The sequence below is a fragment of the Bos indicus genome, chromosome 4 (assembly GCF_029378745.1).
Source record: "Bos indicus isolate NIAB-ARS_2022 breed Sahiwal x Tharparkar chromosome 4, NIAB-ARS_B.indTharparkar_mat_pri_1.0, whole genome shotgun sequence".
Taxonomy (NCBI): domain Eukaryota; kingdom Metazoa; phylum Chordata; class Mammalia; order Artiodactyla; family Bovidae; genus Bos; species Bos indicus.
Window position 1 is genome coordinate 117,681,852 of NC_091763.1, and position 16,603 is coordinate 117,698,454.

Here is a 16,603-nt window from a genome sequence, read left to right on the forward strand (position 1 = left end):
CAGCTACTTATAATTTCAGTTGTGCAAACATTTGTATCTGATACTAAAAGAAACCTTGTATTACTTGAAGTCATTACAAAGAGGATAATAAAATAATTTGTTTGTGAGAAATTAAACTAAAAGTTATGTAATACTCTGAGGGTGGTAAATATTACTGAACTGCCCTTGGAGCAGTTTTTGCGAGGTGTAATGTTTTGTTATTTTTAAGGTGGGTTATGTGTACAGATGATGCGAAACAGGCTAGAGATTAGTCATATGTGTGATATAATTTGAGAAATAGTTACTGCCATTTAACATGTGTCTTTAAGCCCCAGTGCTGGTTCTTAAACTGTGTGCTCAGTTGTGTCTGACTCTTTGCACCCTGTGGACTGTAGCCTGCCAGGCCCCTCTGTCCATGGGATTCTCCAGGCCAGAAAACTTGAATGAGTAGCAGTCCCCTTCTCCAGGGGATCGTCCCAATTCAGGGATTGAACCTGCATCTCCTGCACTGGCAGGCAGATTAAGTTACAACAGAGGGTTTTTTCTGAAGTGCTTCAAATTATTACTGGGAAGGAGGCTAACTCTAGGCTGGCTCCTGTTGTTTTACATACACCAGATTTTTTTTTAGTTTTAAAACATCTTAATGCATAATTTTAAAAGTTATTTTTCTTTTACAGTTATTTCCAAGTTTTGGATATATTCCCCTTGTTGTCCAATATATCCCTGAACCTATGTTATACCCAGCGGTTTGTATCCCCCACTCTCCCACCCTTATTCCATCCCTGCCACCCTCTGCCTTGTAAGCACTGGCTTATTCTCCATATTTGTGAGTCTGCTGCTTTTCTGTTACATTCACTAGTTCTATTTTTTAGATTCCACATATATGTGATTTCGTACAGTATTTGTCTTTCTCTGTCTGATTTATTTCACTTAGCTTAATATCCTCCACATCCGCCTACATTGCTGCAGATGGCAAAATGTTCTTTTTTATGGCAAAGTACTGTTCCATTGTGTGTGTACATGTATATACGTCTTCCTTATCCATTCATCTGTTGGTGCACATTTAGGTTGCTTCCAGTCTTGGCGGCTGTAAATACTGCTGCTGTGAACATTGGGGTGCGTTTATCTTTTTTGAGTAACATTATTTCTTTCCTTTTCTACTCATCGATTCTGCTTGGTTTTTTAGTCAATGTAGATGTGGTTTCGTGACCACTTCGTCTCTCATGTGCTGAGTGTTCTGGATAGTGCTGGTCCTTAAACCATAAAGCGTATGAGCACAGGCCCACGAAGCCTAGTTTCCTCCTGAAGAGAGAATACTGTTGGGGCTTGAGAAAGCCCCTTGGGGATTTCCTACTGATGGCAGTGTACCCTGCGGGCTCTTTCTTGGTTCTTTTCGATAGAGGAGTTTAGTCTTTATTTGTTAAACTGAATTTTGCTTTGTAAAGTGACCACACACACACCAATTGATAAAACATATGTTAGGAAGGCTAGCTTCAGTTTCATCATAGGGTCTGTGTGAATCAGTGTGCTTTCTTGCTACACAGGATAAAGATTTGAATTACAGATTGTGTCAAGCAAAGCAAAGTGCATTTTGACTTTGTCTTTCCCCTGCCTAAACCCCTTTAATGAATTTCCATTGCTCTGCTCCTGGACAGCTTCATACGCTTACTCGTCTTGTGTGAGAAGCAGGTTCATGTCTCTATAGAGTCCCAGTCATCCTGTGCTCAGTGGAACCAGTCTGACCCCGGACCTCGTGTGCACAAGTCCAGATGAATAGTTGTTCAGTGTGTGTGCGCAGGGATGTGACTGTGTGCTGCCTTGCTGTTTATTAGGCACCTGTGTGAAACAGTATAGAGAAGGGGTATATCTTTTGCACAGTAGAATTCCATAATCCACATTTAACTGTACAAGAATTCAGGTGTATCAGTTGACTAGAGAGTAAAAAAGGCAGACAGTAGTTGGAAGTAGCTCTAGGTTTTCAGATTTTAACGGGATTAGGATACAGTTGGTATAAATGTGAAGGTATTCCTTCTCCTCTCTCAACACTAGTAAACTTTACTTTCTCTTGTTCTTAAAACTTTGTTTCGGGCTGTGCTGTGTCTCTGATGATACGCATAGGCTTTCTCTAGTTGCGGTGAGTGGAGGCTTCTCGTTGCAGTGGCTCCTCTTGTTTGGTAGCACGGGCTCTGGGCACGCGGTGAGTGGAGGCTTCTCGTTGCAGTGGCTCCTCTCGTTTGGTAGTGCGGGCTCTGGGCATGCAGGCTCAGTAGTGCGGCCTCAGGCTCTGAGCAGGGGCTCACTCGTTGTGGCACATGGGCTTCCCTGCGGCATGTGGGGTCTTCCCAGACCGGGGATCGAGCCCGTGTCCCCTACATTGGCAGGGGGAGTTTTAACTCCTGGGTCACCAGGGAAGTCCTCAATTTTACTTTCTTAATAGTCTATTTTGTTGGACAGTTTTGTAAAAACTTGAGAATTCTCAATTTAGCACTAGTGTGCCTAGAAACTGTACTAAGTGATAATACCTGCAGTCTTAGAATTAAACAATTAGAGAGAACTCTAGGGGCCTGGCGGGCTACAGCCCGTGAGGTCAAGGAGTCGGACATGCCTGAGTGAGTGAGCACACACAAGCTATGCTTAGTGTAGCAACACTAATATTTTAATTTCCTGTTAATGAATTTTATTTACAGAATTGAATAAACATTTTCTAAAAACAAAGATTTGAATGTCAAAGTAATATCCTAAGAAAGGGATGCCTTCCTTTTGACCGTTTTGGAAACTCCCGCTGAAGCTCTCAGCAGCGAGCCAGCGCGCCTTGTGTCAAGTCAGCCTCTGTCCAGACGGTGTTTTTCCTTCATTCCTTCGTGCATGGGATTTAGTGAAGTGCTTTGTCATTTAGGTTTCTGTCTAAAAATTAGATTCACGTATTTAATTTTAGTTACAGATATAGCCATTAGTGCTTTCTTCTCACTTAAGCTTTTATTCCCAGGACTATTTTATTTTTTCAGGTCAGAATTGTGAATCTTTTTTTAAACTATAATATGTCTCAGTTGATAGCACACATATCAGAGAATGAATCCTTTTCATGCTTACTTTCATATCAGAATATTAATCTGCTGAATGTAAAATGTGCCTTGGAAGTAGTGACTGCTTACAATCGCGCACAGACACAGGAAGAGAGCGTGTGCTCAGGAATTCAGAGTGCCTGTCGGTCCCTCCTCCCTTTCAGCTCCTTCTGTCCTGTCCAGTCCTGGCATCTAGCCACCTACCGTGCCCCAGTCTGCTCCTGAAGTGTTTCCGTTCCTGCCAGGACCTTTGAGTGGGATTTTGCAGGACAGTGTGGTTTTCTCTTTTGTTTTGTTTTTGCAGGGGAGTGGGGCTGGGGAGACTGTTCACCTTTCTGCAAGTAGGCTTGTGTTTCTGTGTCTGTTAGAATTCTGTTCTGAGTTCCAACATCTGTGTTTTACACGTTAGTTTCATAGGTTTCTCTTTCCACAGAGGCTGTCTCTGATGTTTTTGTCATTAAAGTTTTAAGTCCTTTCCTTATCTGTAAGTATGGTTATTCATTTATGTATTTGTCCTCAGATTTGTTGTTTTTAAAAGTTTGTCCACTTAAAGTAACACTGGAGTGTTGACTAATGATATTTTCAGAAGTGTTGCTTTGAGATTTTGCTAATGTAATTTGTTTTCAGTGTCAGATAAAGCGTATGGATAAATTTTAACTCCCATTGTGAAGCTTCTTGACTTAGGGTATTTTAAAACCTATTCATTCATTTTGCATTGGTGTTTCTGCCAAGGCTGGTATTTCAGGGTAGCTAGTTAAATACTCAGTAATTTGGCTGCTGAATAATTTCCTAGTGATCTTTGTTTAAATTAAAACTAAGTTAAGTTCAGAAAGGACTAGCATGCCGAGCTTGAATTAGTCTTCTTAGTGATGCCTTTGTGAGGTAGACCCCGATACCTGGGGCTGAGATTTGTGTCTCCCGTGTGATTCCAGCGCCTCTCAGGTGGGTCTGATTGCGCTGTGCTTCCATGGAGCAGGGGGCCTGGTATCAGGTGGTGGTGATTGACACTTCTGGATGTGTTTTATATGGCGTTTCATGCAAATCATGTTTGATGAGACTGCTGCATCAAATTACATTTCTTTCTGATTACAGCCCTTGCAGATGTGAATCCAGACTTTATTCCATCTAGGAAAAAGAAGTCTTTCTTTTGAACCCTCACTGTTTTTACAACTTGCCTTCAATGCTCTGTAATTATTAGCACTTAAGATGGGGAAGTCATGATGGGCATTTTCTCTGATCAGATCTGTGAGTAGTAGCAGGCAGCTGTGGGAGGAGACTCTTCCCGCTGTCAGACATTGTCAGGCTTGCAGCACGAGAATGCATTTTAAAATGCAGGTGACATAATACCCAACATCCTCCATTTGCTAGTGGGTTTCTGATTAATCATGATTACCATACATTATCATACCATCAAATTTAATCATATCAGTGAATTCCCATCTGCAGCAGTAACAGGAGCAGCTTAGCACTGTGGTAACAGCTATTAAATATGGTGGCTATAAAGCTGAGCGCCCCGTGGACTTGACTGCGTGCCCTGTCAGCGTGCATTGTGTGTGCTGAGTGGAGAGACGGTGGTGGGAGTCCACACCCGTAGCGCGAAGGCAGGGAGTACGCAGGTGTGCTCAGTCTGAACTCCTTGTGATCCCATGGACTGTAGCCCACCAGGCTCCTCTGTCCATGGGATTTCCCAGGCAAGAATACCGCAGTGGGTTGCCATTTCCTTCTCCAGAGGATCTCTTGCACCTCCTGCATTGGCAGGTGGATTCTTAACAAACCTGGGATCCCACAGGAATACTCAAGAGATCAAGTCAAGCCATTAAGTCTCAGTGTAAAAACTGCACTGTTAAAGTGTGATATACTATTTTATTTAATTTTGGGCTAAGTAAGAACGTCAAATTGAGTTGAATACCTTTCATAAATCCCGAGATACATAGTTCCATTGTAGAGTAGACTTAAACTTTGAGTAGGACTTGCCCATCTGTAATTGAATAATTCAGCCAATGAAATACAATAGCACACATTTTCAAAGTCTTAGAATGACTTCTGTGCAAAGAAAATCTCTGTCCTATTTTTACTGATTTCTCCTGCAAAACATACCATTTTTTAAATTAATGTTGTTTTTCCTGGAGTCCTTGAAGAGCCATAGTTCTTTTCAGATAAATTTCGAAAGTGACCTTATTTTAAAGTCCCTGAAAGCGCTTCTTACAAAAGACTAGAGGTTTTGTTTTGTTTTTTTTTTTTAACTTGTGAAATTTAGTCCTTTTGATGCACAGTCTGATCTTTCACAGCTACACACAGGAGCGTCACCACTGCCGTAGACAGGAGTTCTGTCTCCCCAGACGACATTGTGTGCCGCCTCTTGTAGGCAGCCCTCTCCCAGCCCAGCCCCTGGCAGACCCTCATCTGGCTTCTGCTCCTGAAAATGTGGGTGAAGGGAATCGCGTGCCGGGCTTCGTTGTGGGTCCTGCTTCCTGCACGCAGCGCAGTGCGTTGGAGACACGTGTACCCCTCGTCACAGCAGCCAGGGGCTGTCCTCCCGCACGGACCAGCAGTACTCCTTGTGCAGTGTGCCCCCGTTAGTCTCCCCAGTTGCTGTTTGGCCAGAATTCTCTGTGGTCAGAGTGGGTAGTTAGGAGGGCGGGTTGTGAGCCACATGGCAGATACGTTCAGATGAGAGTTTTGAAACAGGCTGCATGCTTTCAGTCCATGGAGCTGGTCCTGCTGCTGTGTCAGTCCTTGATTCAGTGAGGAAATACCGTCTTTCTGGAGCACGTACTAGTGACTGATTGGTCAGTGGAAAATGAAGAGTATCATTGAGTAATTACAGTATTCCAGATTTTGTGCAAAGCTTGCATTCCACAACCTTAAGAGGGTATCATTTTCTCCACTTTACAGATAGAGAAACTGAGTCTTGGAAAGGGTAAAAGGTTCAAGTTCACATAACTGGTGCAGGAGGTAGGATTGGAACCAGGTCAGTCTGAGTCTCTTGATCGTGCTGAACCTTCTCCTTTTTTCTGAAAATATTAAAACACACCTCAGTAAACTGGAGAAAGATAATTGCATCTGGTAAGTTGACTCATAACCATAACATATAAGATTGTGCTTGTCAGGAGTGCTGCAGTGGAGAGAGTCCTGTGTATGGTAGGGCCTGTCATTGGGTGAGCTTGTTAAGAAAGGGTAAAGGAGGGGTGAGAGGCAGGGATAAAGAGTTTTTCATTTTATGAAAAAAAGTAGCAAATAGTCTTTAGTAGGTTCCTCAGAAGCAGTATTTTGTACTGAAGTGTTACAACTTGCGGTGCCTGCTCCTCCTTGAACCAATAATGTTACCATGGCGCATATAAAGTTCTGGCCCCCACCCCAGTAGGAAACCTAGGGCTGGCTGCTAGGAATATGGTGCTTCGGAATGTTTAGAATGCATCTGCAAATAAGCGAGTACCTTCTAGGAAAATGAATGTAGACATTTAAACAAGGCATAACCTGAAAGAAAAAAGAAATCTATGGGAAACACTGAAATAAGAGGATTAACATTGTGACAGTGGGCTCTAATTTTAATTGTGTTGGGGGTCACCAGTGGTCTTTATTCCTTGCATTTAACCCATTTAATCAGAATTAACTGAGAGGCATTATTTAGTGTCTTTTGGTTTCTTATATAGTTCTTTGCATTTTAAGTGAGATTAATAAATGAAAACACGTTGAAGCAGCAGGCTGTAATTTATTGAAAGATTCACGAAGTTTCAATGACATTGTTAAGGTATTCAATTAGTCTTACTAAAATATACCAACTGACCCTTTCAGGGAAGCTGATAAGTCACATAATAGCTATTAGAACCTCTTTATTCTTTGCATTATACGATTAACTTTGTGCTAAGCAATTTATGCAAAGTTTTCATCTTTTTTTTTTTGTAACCAAAGTTATCAGTTCTTCCTGAATAGGATTAACATAGATAACATCATATAATTAACAAGAGATGCAAAAAGGAAGTACAATTTGTATAAGAATTATATGAGGAGGATGATAATTTCTTACCTTGGACTTTTAAAGGGATTAAAGGAAAGCAAAGCAGAGCAGTTACGTGAAAAGATCAAGGCCGAATGGCAGCAGTGCTAGAAACTCTGTTGAGCGAGGTTCCAGCTCCCTGATAGTCTATTAAAATGGCTAGAGGTAATTTATTACCCTTTTACTTGTGAAATGATAGACATCATTGAATGACTGTTCACATCAAGAGAGCGCCCGACTTGGGAACCTTGGTACCTGAGGACAGATCGGTCCGGGAGAAGCAGTGTGTGAGAGGAGAAAGCACTTTTAAGCCAGGAGTCTGACAGTGTGAGTTCATGCCCTATTTATTGCCACTGGTGGTGGTATTCACTTGCTCAGTTGTGTCTGACTCTTTGTGAGCCCGTGGACTGCAGCAAGCCAGGCTTCCCTGTCCTTCACCGTCTCCTGGAGCTTGGTCAAACTCATGTCCGTCGAGTTGGTGATGCCATCCAATCATCTCATCCTGTCGTCCCTTTCTCTTGCCCTCAGTCTTTGCCAGCATCAGGGTCTTTTCTAGTGAGCCGGCTCTTGGCATCAGGTGGCCAAAGTATTGGAGCTTCAGCTTCAGTATTAGTCCTTCCAGCGAATATTCAGAGTTGATTTCCTTTAGAGATTGACTAGTTTAATCTCCGTGCTGTCCAGGGGACTCTCAAGAGTCTACTCCAGCACCACAGTTCAAAGGCATCAGTTCTTCAGCACTCAGCAGATAGTCCAACTCTCACATCCGTACAGGACCACTGGAAAAACCATAGCTTTAACTGTGCAGACCTTTGTTGGCAAAGTAATGTCTCTGCTTTTTAATATGCTGTCTAGGTTGGTCATAGCTTTTCTTCCAAGAAGTAAGCGTCTTTTTACTTTTGTGGCTGCCGTCACTGTCCAGTGATTTTGGAGCCCAAGAGAATGAAGTCTATCACTGCTTCCATTGTTTCCCCATCTGTTTGCCATGAAGTGATGGGACTGGATGCCATGACCATGGTCTTCATTTTTTGAATGCTGAGTTTTAAACCAGCTTTTTCACTCTCCTCTTCACCTTCATCAGAATGTTCTTTCGTTCCTCTTCGCTTTCTGCCATTGACAGTGTGACTTTGGCTAATTCAGTTTAACCCTGTAAACCTGAGCTTCTTCATCCCTTAGGGGAAAAGCGATTGGTTCTGCTGTGTATGAAAAACACAGTTGCTACTAGGGTTATCAGCCAGGATGCGAATGAGGCTGCATGTAACGGACAGCTCGGGTAACAGTGATTTAGAAACCTGCTGTCATATTTTTTGCATAAAAGAGAAAGTTCTTCCGGGTTGGTGTAGCAGTTCTGTATTGTTTGCTCTGTTGTTGCCGGTTCTGTGTTGTCATTTTTTCCCACGTTTCGGGCTGGAAGAGGAGAAGGAGCAGGAGGCAAAGGCATGTGCCGCTGAGGCCGCCCCACCCAGCAGCCAGCTCGTCTCGTCTCAAGGCGGGCCTGCTGATCTCACAGCTGGGCACCCTGTTGTCCTTCCATTACTGAGCGAGAGGTGAGAGTTTATACTAGGGAAGCAACGCGCAGGCTTTTCCACACGGACAAAATACGTGGTCCGAGGTTAAGTTGTATAAATAGAGAAAAAGAAAGTGACATGTGTATTCAAAACAGAACAGAAAATGGTGAGGGAAAAATGGTGTTGTGAGCTTAACGATACCTATTTGTTAAAGTATTTTATACAGCCAGTACTTACTGGTAACAGTCGGCAGCTTTGGGGACCTTCGAGCTGAAAATTTTTCTGTTTAGATATCCACACTCCAGTTCTGTCGCCCATCGAGGCGAATGGAGGCAGTTAGGGGCCTGTGCGTCTTCCCAGATGGTCTCCCTCGCGTCCAGCACTGGCTGACATCGCCAGAGAGGGAGCCCTTGTCACTGTGTATGTTGAGTATCAGCCACTGTCTGTCTGTCTGTCTGAACCATCTGTTGTTTTACCTGCCCTCTTCCCAATTCTGCTTCCACCTGGCTCTCCTGCAGGTGTTTGTCGTCCTGGAAATGGGCTTCTTCCCAGTTGGACAGGATTCGTTGATCGTTAAGCTGGCTCTGTCCCGGTTTTGGCCTCCCTCGTTTGTCCTCCTCAGGGTGGCTTTCCTCTCCTTTGGGGCCCGTGTGTGACCTGCCACGACCTTCCCTGGCACCCGCTGCCCCCACCTGGCTGTCCTAGGCTCCCGCACCTTGCCAGTGTCCCTTAGTTTCAAGGTTAAGCCCACAAAACCCCTGTCTCCATTGTTACTCTGTTGAGCCTCTTCCAAAGGCAGAGATTTCCTTGTTTACTCAGCTTGAGTCAGCTGTTTCTTTCTAAGCTGTAGATCGCATCTGTGGCCTTCCCTCCTTTTATCAGTGTCTCAGGTTGATCAGATAAGCACCCCTAATTTGTTTTGCCCGTTCAGGCCAGCTGTGGAATCTCCACGGCCGTCTGACTTTTGCCTTTAGAATTTACTGTTTTTCTTGACTCTAAAGCATGCACACGCTCTCCCTCAAGTCAGACACTGAGACGGAAAAGGGGGTACGAACGGAAGCCCCTGCCCTTGCTGTTCACAGCCCGCAGTCGGCAGCGTTGTGGCTGGGCGTCCCTGTCTGTCCTTGGGGTGAGGCCTGGCTCCGGTGCGTTCCCGCCTCGTGCTTTGTGCAGGGCGGGTGAGTGCTCAGAAGAGTGTCACGAGCAGGAGCTGCCCAAGCGCAGCTCTCTGTAGTGTGGGCAGCAGAGCCTGGAGGGTGGGGGTGCATGGCTAGGAAGGGCACGGGGGGTGCAGCACAGGAGTGGTGGAGCCGGGCTGGCATCGAGTTTCCGGTCAGAGGCCCCCGCCCTGGCCTGACCTCCGGGGGCGGGGGCGGGGCTCCGCAGTGTGAGTCCCACCTGAGTTGTCCTTCCTGGGTAGAATGTGTGGCTATGGCAGGGAGTCCTCGGTGAATCCGCCACCGTCTGCCAGGGTGGCACGTGCGTTGCTGGGATGTCTGGCCCTGGCCAGTGAAGGTGGCATGGCGACGGCCCCGGAGTGCCCAGCATGGGAGCGTCAGTGGAGTGGACTGACTCCACAGCCCTGAGCCCTCGGTGGCTCACCTTAGGAAGCTTATTTCTCACTCAGGTCCCGCTCTGGGCATCTTCCTCTGGCCCCCGGGTCTCTCTCCAGCCCTGGCAGGTGGGGAGAGACGGAGGGCTATCCGCTGGAAGTTGTCTTGGACTGAGTGGGCCTGTAGCCGGCCCCCATCACCTGTGCTCGAGCGCCGTCTGCCAGAAGGTGGTCGCGGGGCCATGTGGCTTTAGGATCGTCATGTGTTTTCCAGAGGCATGGTTCTCCAGTAGGCTCTGCAGACAGGAGGAGGAGGACACTGGCCTGGGCTGTACTCCTTCACAGCCGTGTTGGAGAGTACCCACCCACCTCCCACTTCCGTCTGTTCTGCAGGGAAGGTCCCTCTTCTCTAACCATAGGGACATGGTTGCAGGGTGCGGACGCGAGTCTCCAGGTTCGTGTTACCTTCTCTCTAACTGTATGACATCATTACGTGCAGGTTACAGCATGTTGCTCTTCTGAAGTTAGGTTGGGGGGCAGGGGCTGTCGGTCTTGGCTGCTCTCTGTTCTGACTGCCCTGTCTGTGCTCCGAACCTACCAGGGTCAGGAACCGGGGGCCGGTCGCCGGCTCCTCGGCCAGCACGGCCTGCCTCCTTCCCTCTCCTCCCTGAGGCTCCCGGCCGCCCCGACTGTGCTTCCCGGCACCGGGCACTGGGTGTGCTGTGGTGTCCTCGATGGGTGTGGGCCTGGGACGCTCGTCCCTCGGGCGTCAGCACCTGGGAAGAGCCTGAGTGTCAGTGCAGGAGACGGAGGTTCGATCCCTGGGTCGGAGAGAGTCCCTGGAGTAGGAAGTGGAAACCCCATAGACAGAGGACCAGGTGGGCTACAGTCCCTGGGGTCACAAAGAGTCTGACGTGACTGAGCAACTAAGCACAAGCCCAACATAATCATTAATTATGTGAATACTAAGCTAACACAGCTGTAACGTGTGTGTGTGTGGGGAGTGCCGTCTGTAGGAGTACCATGGAGGGTGACAGTGACAGGCATGATGAGCCGCTGCTGCTTGCTGGGTGCTCCTCAGTGCTTGCGTGTGCTTCGTCTTCCCCTGTGAGGTGGGTCCTACCCGTCTCCCCTGTCCTATGGAGCAGGAAACCGAGGCCCAGAGCGATTTGATGGTGTGTGTTGGGCTGTGAGTGTGATTGTAATGGGAGGGCTGGGAGACACGGGCCGAGACTGTCAGTCCAGCCCTGGAGTCCACTTTCTCAGTCACTTATGCTTTAGGCTGGAGGATCGTTTGGAAGTTCCAGTTCCAGGTAATATTACTGATGCAGAAAGAATTCTGCGGCTTTGCTGTGTATTGCTAAAGGACAGCTGAATGCATGTGTACGTGCTGTTAGCACAGGGCTGATCAGGAAAAGAGAAGGTTTGGGGGGGAGTTGAAAATCACAGTCTGAAGATTCCAAGAGGGGCAAGATTCATGATCCCGTATATGTTCAGTTTAATATCAAAAATCGTCCTTGCTGCTGCTAAGTCGCTTCAGTCGTGTCCGACTCTGTGCGACCCCATAGACGGCAGCCCACCAGGCTCCCCCGTCCCTGGGATTCTCCAGGCAAGAACACTGGAGTGGGTTGCCATTTCCTCCTCCAATGCGTGAAAGTGAAAAGTGAAAGTGAAGTCTCGTAGTCGTGTCTGACTCTTAGCGACCCCATGGACTGCAGCCTACCAGGCTCCTCTATCCATGGGATTTTCCAGGCAAGAGTACTGGAGTGGGGTGCCATTGCCTTCTCTGAAAATTGTCCTTAGAAGTTAGAAATATTCAAAATAATCTCCCAGGAAATCTGAAAGTGCTTAGAGACCCTCAGGCAGCTTGAAATTTTTCCTGAAAACTAGCTCCATCAGTCTCCTTCGAGCTCATTCTTGTAACTCTGTGACTGCTTCCTTTTAGGAAAGGCTGAAGGGGTTAAGGAGAGGATGTGTGCCCTGATCTCCTCCTCTGCAAAGTGAAAGTCAAAAAGTAGCAAGCTTCCTACTAACACAGTGGGGAAAGCCAGTGTGTTTCTCCACGGATACTTTGCCTAATTTATCATGAGAGAACCTGGGTTTGGGCGGACTTGAAATCACTTGTGTGACAGAAGGAGAGAGAAGGTTGTAAAGAGCCCCATTGCAGCAGCCACATGACCAGTGCCATTCAGAGCTTCATCTGCGGGGGTGAGACTTGTGGCTCTAAGGTGCATTTATAAACAAAAGGCAGAGTTTATAAATAACCACAGATGGCAGAGGAAGCCTGAGTGTTTTCCCAGCATGATGTGAGCCTGATAGGAGAAATGCTGTGAAGTATTGTGACTTCACATGTTAAGTAATGAAGAAAGCTGTGTTTGTAGGCAGGACAGAAAGGTTAGGAAGTGCTTCAAGCTTCTCTGAACTGTGAGCAGAATCAGGGAAGCAAGACAGAATCCGCCACTGCTGGCTTCTGGGGAGCTGAGCGGAGGCGGCAGCTCTGGAGGATTCTTTGGCACCTGGGGCTGAGTTCCGCCTTCCAGGTGTTGACGGTACAGCCAGCAACACTGCAGACCTCGTGTGTCCTTCAGTGGCCACTCAGGACTGAAGCGGAAGTGGGCTGGGCTGGGCGGGGTGCAGGAGGCCCTGGACGAGGGACTCTGAGAGCATTGCTTCTGAACAGTGGAAGTTAAGCTTTGTCTTACTTCTTGGGGGACCGGTGAGAGTCTTTAAGTCAGTAAACGTTCCGGTGAGCGCCGCTGCCTTCCCGTGGTTCATCCGGATCAGCACTGAGGGCTGAGTGGAAATAGCCGTACAGGACTTTCTCTCTTTCTCAGAAAACGCTTTTACTCTTCCCATCCTTCTTTCTGATACCGTTTCTCTATGTCTGTCCTCTTTTGTCAACTCGCTAGCATAGCAGTGACTGATACAGCTAATGAGCTGTGAGTCCTGAAGTGTGCTAACCGTAGTTCAGATTGAAAGCTTGTTAGCAAATCAGTAGTGTAATAGTTCCAACTGCTATTGTAATTCAGCATCTTGTTCGTGTTTTTTACGTGAAAGCTGGCCAAATGCAGTATCAGAATGTGAATGAAAATTTCTAGAGTACTGCTAACATTAGCCTAGAGCACATGATTCATGGCAGAAAGTTCTCTGTGGATGGAGGTGCACCTGGGGAGGAAGCTCGAGGGGCAGGAGCGTGGGAGAGGGTCGCAGGCAGCCAGGGAGCCTCAAGGGACGCTGCTGGGCCCATCAAGAGGAAGGGGAAGCTTGGCAGGGGTCTGACGTGGCGTGTGTAGAGCTCCACCCAGCAGTGCCGGGTTCTGTGGGGATGCGGGCTTGGGGGCCAACCTTGGCCCGGGCGCACACAGTGTCTCCCAGGACAGGCCACTGGCAGGAGAGTGAAGGAGGGACAGGGAAAGGAAGTTTCTGAACCAGGGGCTTATGAGAGGGCTCACATTTTGGTTGAAACAGAAGCACAGAGTGAACATCCTGAAGAAGTCAGGATGTGGACATTTGTACAAAATGCGATGGTTTCCAGAATTCATGTTTTGCATAATAGTTATAAACTGTGATTTTCACATCTGAGTCGGGAAAGTGTCATTTTTAGAATCCCCAGATTTAGTCATTTTGATGACTTATATGCACTGAAACTTCCCCTACTGTATTTTCACTTGTTTTTCTTGGGTACTAAAATCTGTGATTAAAAAATAAAATATATAATAGTGTCACGTGATTGGATTCCCTTGGCTGTGAAGCGGGGCACGTCCCTCTGCCCTCACCGTGAGTCGGGGAGTGGGAGCTGGGGCGGTGGAGGCTGTGGCCGTCACGTCTGGTCTCCGCCCGTCCTGCCTGCGACACAGGTGCTCGCGCCAGCTTCACAGAGTGACTTGACTCCCGTGCCGATGGCTGCGGCCACTGCTGCTGCCCCGCGGGAGTGCACTGGAAGCAGGGGCTCTCGCGTGGAGACTGAGTCCTGGGAAGGAGGGAGGGTTCTCTCTCCCTCTTGTGACGGTGCCCAGACGCGAGCCTCGGTGCCGACTCCGGCTGGGCCTGACTCGTCCCCGGGTCTCCCACCACGTGCCCTTGGGGCTGTCAGACTAGCCAGGGAGGCAGGGCATCGACCCCAGGTCCCGGTGACAGTGCCGGTAAGCCCCCCCAGGTCCAGCCCAGGCGTCTCACGCCCACCTCAGCACACGGGTGGGCCGGCCAGAGTGAGGGCCTTTCCTGGCACAGCCGTCCTCCTGCCATCGACGGGCACTTCCACAACCACGGGGCTTTCCTGAGGCCTCTCGGGGTGCTGTCTGCCCCTCCAAGCCTGCACCCAGGCAGACCCTGCCCTGGTGGCCTGACGCAGGCCATACACACTGGCTTACACGTGATCCCTGTGCAGTTATCTGAAGGGAGCTAACATTTCTTAGGATGCTGTAAAGGTTGAAAAGGTTTTTTTACTTGTCTTCAGGTATGTGTTAATGTTTTACTATTTGTAAGCTAAAACCTCATGAAAAGTTCATGTGTTTTATTTTTATAAGGCTTTAAATTTAGTGGTTTCTTTTACCTTTTACACCCAGTGCCTTGTTTGAGGCTGTGGTGTATGTAGTTAATGTCTCTTACCTGTCCCTTCTGTGTTGGTCTCTTTGAAACTGTCTCTTGGTGCTCCTCTTCCGGAGGAGGGACAGGCAAGTATACTCCATAGTAGGCTGAGGAGCAGGCTGTGCAGCTGGACCCCGGTTTTACTTAGGTGAGCGTTGCTAATTTGTGTATCACATTGCACAGATGGGAGGCAGCATGACCAGTCAAATCTTGTCGTAAAACAGAGGGCAGACAATTTTAAATTTTATTATCTGGGCCACTCCAAGAAAAATGATTTAAGCATTAAAAAAAAATGATTGGACCTTGATTGCTAATATGTTATCATCCAGAAAGTTTTGAAATACATTTACATGTGAGGAAGAAGGTCTGTAAAACTACAGACAGGATACTAGTGCTGTATTTCATAAATACTTTATTAATAATTGTTCTTTCTAAGTTACTTGACAAAATACCCATGTAAATGCACACTACATATTCATTGACTGCACACAAAAATACGAGTCGTTTTAAAACGGGGGGAAGAGTGGCAGTGGAAGGCAGAAGGCGAGTCCGTGGGGATTCCTAGTGTGGTTTGACCAGTCGGTGTCCATGTAGGATAGCTGCTGCTGGTAGAAATAGGCTTTTCCAGCATTGTATTGGGTTAGTGCAGAAGAGTAAATATGGAAGAGCATCCATATCACAGCATCATATTCGAAGTTTCAAATTAACATTGTGATAAAAATATGTACATTTATTAGGGGTACAAAAATGTGATGATTTAGTCTGAGAGTATACGGTCATGTATTCTCAGTTATAAATCCGACATTTGTCAGTTCCCAGTATTTAATGCTTCAGTTGTATCTTAATTGGTGCCTTTATCTAGAATGAGAGGTGATGTTCCCTTACGTCAGATGCCAAACATTCTGAGGTGAGAGTGTCCTCGGTTTCACCCACATAGACACAGACTTCAAGAATCCCATCCTTGCGGCTTTCTGACCACGTAGCTCTGTGTCTGTCCGTGAAGAAGTCATGTTTGTGTCTAAGTATAGTTTTGTTGATGTCGTATAGCCAACGGTCTTACAGGTTTGTGATGTTTATTCTGGTGTTCATTTTGCATTATCCTTAAAACACTGTGGATAGAGCAGCTGTTTAAAGAGAGAAGGAAAGCAAATGTAGTTTGCAAAAGTGTTTTCAACATTGTAATAAAATGCCACAGTTAGAGAGACTCGCTAGTTGTATTAGTAATAAAAGGACAGGAGAATCATTAGAATTTCAAGTTTGTGGGAAATGTGATTTTTTTTTAAAGTTGAGAAATTCTTAATGAAGTGTTATTAAATGATAGGATATATAGTTAATGAATTTCTGGAAAAATAAGTAGGAAAAAATGGGGCTTTCTTAAGTAAATATATATTTTTTTTAAAGTAAATGTATTTTTAAAAATTCTCCATAAATACTTGGAAAACCAACTGAAAAATGACTTTTTAAGAATCAAGATACAGTTGATTTACAATATTAGTTCTGGGTGTATAATATAGTGATTTAAAATTTTTATAGATGATATTTCACTTAAAGTTATTGTAAAATACTGGCTGAAAATTATTATAAAATACTGCCTGAAAAAGAAGTAAGTAATTTTAGGTTGTTTTTTTTTTTCTTTTGTAAATTTTTACTGGTAATGTGTTCTTGAAAAATGGTAATCTGTAAGAGTTCAAAATTTTTTAGCCAGTAGAGTCTGACTGTGGTATTTCTTTTGTAGTAATGTGGTTTCTTAAACATTTTCATCAGCATTTTCACATTTTCCTATTTCATCAGACGTGGCTGATTTTTGTTACAGTACACATTCAATTTCTTTTTCTTCTTTTGAAGTAAAGCAGCTTCATAGCTGTGGCTTATGGTCCTTTCAGAAAGGTAGCAAAGAATAGCATGTTTGAGAAGATAAATG

General features: G+C 46.1%; 1 protein-coding gene across 15 annotated transcripts in view; it reads left to right on the plus strand.

The window, feature by feature from the left end:
* RBM33 (RNA binding motif protein 33) overlaps positions 1-16,603 on the plus strand; it is a 110,642-nt gene that overhangs the window by 56,675 nt on the left and 37,364 nt on the right. The window lies entirely within an intron of this gene.